At 40.6% G+C, this 5380-nt stretch overlaps 1 non-coding gene and 1 pseudogene across 1 annotated transcript; both read right to left on the reverse strand.

The window, feature by feature from the left end:
* Positions 1–256: 256 nt before the first annotated feature.
* Positions 257–1774, reverse strand: LOC147417207 (uncharacterized; annotated as a pseudogene).
* Positions 1775–2255: 481 nt separating this feature from the next.
* Positions 2256–2329, reverse strand: TRNAW-CCA (transfer RNA tryptophan (anticodon CCA)). Its single transcript has one exon. It is a non-coding gene; the product is annotated as a tRNA-Trp (tRNA).
* Positions 2330–5380: the final 3051 nt, after the last annotated feature.

Below are 5380 nucleotides of genomic sequence, written 5' to 3' on the forward strand. Positions count from 1 at the left end.
AAAGAGAAGAAAAACCGGAAACTTTGTTTGTGAAATTGGAATTTGGTACAACTTTCCTACTTAATTCACAGTTGAAGCAGGGGAAAAGGTAGGTGTTGACTACTTACTGACTTACACCTCCACAAATTTTTTCTAGAGAGATGATCCTAACCCCGAATAAGCTCCGTAAAAAAATACACCCGGCAAACCTATCACAAGTGTACCGGCTACAGTACCTACCAACCGCAAGGGAACCCTTCCAGTGGTATTTGTCATCTGCCACCACGCCTCCTTCCCGTTCCTTCTCTTTATAGCTGTTAACCGGCCGCGACTCCAGACATGAACGGTCACAAATAATTGGGATCTCGATCTTTTCCAGACAATTTTGTCTAAATTCTAATTAAAGAAATAGTTGGAAGAAGGAACGGCAAGTACGAAAATCAGCAATAGTCCCCGATAAAGGCTTGTACGATTCGGCTCCACGCTCTGCTTATTTGGATTTGGTTGTGTCGTATATTCAGGGCTCGCCAAAAACTATCTCTGAATGAATTGCGTAGCTGATATAGACCCTGGGGAGAAAACCGTAGGTACAGCTAATCCATGGACAGCCAACCATCTAACAGTGAAAATTGGATAAGTTTTATCTAAAGCCGTTGGTTTCTCCTAAAAGGATTTTGTGAATGCATCAACTTGTTCTAGCGAGTCGAAGCGACCAGTTATTAGAGGAACTTCTTGTCGGCTCTCCGAAAAATATTCGTTTGGCCGGGGGCTTCCAGAAACGTCGTAAGCTAAACCTGTACTTACAGACAGCCAGCCTGCGATAAACGGGGAGGGTATAGTAATGCTGTGAATGACCCAGTATCGAATACTAGTGATGATGTCGGCGAAGGGGCGCTCTCCTGTATTCCCAGACATGTTTAACTCCGTATCTATCTATCTTGTAATATCAAAAAGACTTCGGTTGTTTCCCGAATGGAGGAAAGGAGGTCAAAGGGGTCGAGGGAAGAGATGCGAGATGCACCGGCAAAAACAAAACCCTTTGAGGGAACGGGAACTCCTATAAATTAGGTTGTCACTATTATACCCGAGGTATACTCAAAATATGCTGGGTCAGTATAGCTATTTCACGTACAATGCGGCAAGGTTACCCGTTACAAGATCAACATCTGATCTAATACTGGTAAAATCTTCGTTTTTACCTATCGTCGTTCATCTAACACGTAAACAATACGGATGGGACTATAGGGCCCGGCTTCCAAGCGATGCAGTAAACCTGTAAACATTAGCAGCAATCTTTCCTGATTGTACTGCCCCGTAAGGTCCCCTGCCCGCGCATAATCGGGCAAGCAAGGCATTACCTTTTTCTACGCACATTGGACCCACAATTAAAAAATTTGAGGAATAGTCCAAAGAAATGGCGAAGACTGATTCCTCAACTACGTAGCTATCGGCCTCGTGGAGGATGAATTCGAAGTATGATTTCCCCGAATCTGCAAAATTGAAAAATTTTAATCTCCCAGACATACACTTGATTAGATATAACGTACCATATTTAAGATTTAAGTAAACAACTTTGATTTGGGGACTCGGGATGATAAACTACCCAAGAAAGTTATATACTAACCCATCTGCTAGACAATCTTGTATTCAGATATATGTTCACTTCACTAAGCTACTTTGCTTTTCTGATGCTCGCATTAACTTTTACCCTAGCTCTATTTGTTGGATTGAACAAAATTCAGATTCTGCAACTCATTACATCATTACTACTTCTCGAAGATAAGAGGAGATCAAAACTAGAAAGGGTCTTTAACACATATCGATTACTAATCCGTCGCACCTACCAACAATCAATTACTAGTTAATGTGTAAGGTATTTTGGTAAGTATTTGTTTGTATCAAATGTTTACAAATTGAAATGGTTGAAGCATTACTCTCTGGAATTGTGTTAGGTTCGATTCCAATAACCCTAGCTGGATTATTTGTAACTGCATACCTTCAATACCGACGGGGCGATCAATTAGATATTCGATGAATATCTAGTTAGATATCGTCCTAAACAAAAGGGATATTTTGGGATTGGGAAGGTAAATGAATTAAAAATATATATGGCGAAAGCCCCCCCCCCCCTCCCACCACTATTCCTTTCGAGTATTTTCTGTCCGTATTTCAAAAACAATTAGCAGATGTGGAAGATCGCTTCTACAACGATAATCTTTAGTTCTACGTCCACTTCAATTTTGGGGCGTATCGCTTAAGCAATCCCTAGCAGTAGGCACGCCCTGCAGGATTCGAACCTACGACATCGGGTTTTGGAGACCCGCGTTCTACCGTACTGAACTAAAGGCGCCTCTTTCTGGAAGGGGTTACTTTGACCTATGAAGGAAGTGGGAGTTGCAGCATCTTTCCTCCCCAGCGTGAAGGGAAGAAAAAAGTGTTGACTTCCCTTTTTTTTTTTGTAGGGAAAAGGAGGTAGAGATCAAGTAAGTGGGGCAACAACTGTCACCCCTGCCAGTTGTTCCACGTATAGGAGATAGGGATGACGGGATTTGAACCTGCGACATTTTGTACCCAAAACAAACACGCTACCGAGCTGCGTTACATCCCTTTTGGTTGTACTTGATACCATCAACCCCTTGCTTGTTATTCGATCCAATTGATTATAATCTTTTCCCACGAATACTGGCTACCGTCGAAGTAGGAATGCATTTTTTGGGAAGCTGCTAATCCCTGCCCTCTCTTTATTTTAATTCCCACTTTTCATTCTCTACACCACTTCTCGACTTAGTATTCTGGAGTCGGGTACTGGAAAAAACTTTATTCTTCTTTCAAGTAAATGTGAGAATTTGATTTAGATATAGTTAGATTTTAAGTAGTAAAGCTGGTGAGGATAAAGGCAAGTAGGTAGGGAAATAAAAAATTGATAAGAAGGAGGATTCCAATGCAACATGTAAAAATATATCTTTCCACAGCCCCTGTTGTAGCTACAATATGGTTTGGCTTACTGGCTGGTTTATTAATAGAAACAAATCGATTCTTTCCGGATGCTTTATTATTTCCATTTCCCTAACTTATTGTTATTAACTAAACCAAAGGAGCCGTGTAGGAACCATACGAAGTGAGAACTCTATGGTTCGTCATACACGTAATAATGACTCAATTTAGTGATGGGAGTGTTTAATCTATTTACTTCATAGGTCGAAACTTCGTAAGTAGTTCGTTTCTATTGCTATGGATCTACATGCGACCCTCACCCCCTCTTTTTGGGGAAACTAATTAAATTAGAGTACATCTGATTCCATGGCCAATACTAAAGATGCAAGGGTAACTATTGCTTTGGAATGTACAAGTTGTATTCAGAGAAAAACCAGTGGAAAATCCGCGGGTCTTTGCCGATACACTACACGTAAAAATCGTCGTAACACACCCGCTCGGCTGGAGTCAGAGAAGTATTGCTTCCATTGTCACAAGCATACCTTGCACAAAGAGTCGAAGAAGTAAAAAAAAAAAAAAAAAATTGCAATTGGTTCGGAGGGAATTGATATCCAACATAAGTAAATATCGGTAGTTACAAAGAAATATCATGAATAAATCTAGACACTCTTCCCGTAGGCGTTCTCCGTCCATTCGTTCTGATGAAACTATTGATTACAAGAATACGAGTCTACTTCGTCGATTCGTGAGTGAGCAAGGCAAAATATTATCAAGACGAATGAATAGATTGACCTCGAAGCAGCAACGTTTGATAGCTACGGCAATAAAAAGAGCCCGCATCTTGGCCTTGCTGCCCTTTTCAAATAACGAAAGTTAGATTATTAAATAGAATAAATTAATCTCTAGCAGATTCTTTAACTTATCAAATGAGCATTTACCGCGAAACAGATGCAATTCAAGGTAGTTTTGAGTTTTGTTGAGTCAAACCGATCGATATCTACGAGGTAGTCTGTCCTTCCGCCCCCCCCCCCCTTTTTTTTTTACTACGAGAAATACGTAACTCAATTTGGAATTTGGTTTATTCGCCTCTCTTCTGTCTAAATGAGACTTAGAGAGGCGTAACTTTACCGCCGCGGATCATCAAATTTTTATTTTGCTAACTTTTTCTATGATCATAGAAAAACAGTAGGCATCTGGAGTAGCGATTTGAGCAAGTGTCTTGCGATTCAAGGCAATCCGATTTTTGTACAAACTATGAATTACCGAACTGTGGGTAATTCCATCTCTCCGCGCTGCTGCATTAATCCGAGCAATCCAGAGACGGCGAAAGGCTCTTTTGCTATTATTTTTATCTACATAAGCATAAGCTAAAGACCTACCCCTTCGCTGGTTTGCCGTTCTAAACAATTTTGAATGAGCCCCCCGAAAACCGGACACAAAATCGAGAATGTTTTTGCGATACTTCCGAGCCACAGATCCTCGTTTTACTCTAGTCGTTATACGTATAGCCTCACAAAAATCTCAGATTTTCAATAAAAAAAAAATAATCTATTGATTTTCTAGTTCTTCCATTTCTTTAAATAGTTTTACTTCAACATCCGTAACTAGAGATGTCAATTTTGGGAGTGATAAACTCCGTATCTTCAAAGCATAATTACTCAAATAACTCATTGAAGTTTTTGAAACCCCAACCGCAGATTTCTACTTTGCTTGTTAAGGGTTTCAACGCCACATACCATGTATCCTTCAAACTAGTTGCCTCATGTTCTGCCGAGGGGTGTAAGTAAGTTGCAATACCTTTTTCCTCTTTTTATTCTTACCTCATGTGAGAATTAGATATTCCAATGGCTTTTGCTACTCCGGCTTTCCTTTCCGCAAGTACTCCGATACTCACCTTCCCGCCTACTAGGCTAAAAGGCATACGTTGTACCAAAAATGTTACAGATTCCGATGTTTCCGTGGTCAATTTGTCTTGGCAGTTGGATCCCCCCTATATACCGGAGTATAGACTTGTTCCGAGATCGGATAAGTGGAACTACTGTTGGTGGGCCGCACGATCCCCAATATTTCACTCAGCTTCTTGACGCTTTTTGAATCAGATTTCTTAGTTGATAAAGGAAATCATATGTATAGTTGCGATATTTTATCCGGGGGTTAGCAGAATGGCTGACCCTAGTTGTTGCCGCCGAGGTGTAATTGGCAAAGTAGGTGTGAAAGTTGATACCACCAGCCCAGCCCGACTTCGTTTGATAACTAAATTTTTATTATTACCGATTTACCTCCACCTTCCCAAATTGAAAAGATCGGGTTCGCACCGATTTCAACCACGAATTGCTATTTCCCATCGAAACAGGTGGATTATGAATTTTTTACCACTTCATCTGGTAGATTATCCTGCAGCATTGATCTCCAAATAGTTTAGGTTCTCGATCCAAACAAGTCACACATACACCCTAGTACACACTCC

Source organism: Adiantum capillus-veneris, unplaced genomic scaffold (assembly GCF_014529385.1).
Source record: "Adiantum capillus-veneris isolate H3 unplaced genomic scaffold, ASM1452938v2 Hic_scaffold_325, whole genome shotgun sequence".
NCBI classification, from domain to species: Eukaryota; Viridiplantae; Streptophyta; class Polypodiopsida; order Polypodiales; family Pteridaceae; genus Adiantum; species Adiantum capillus-veneris.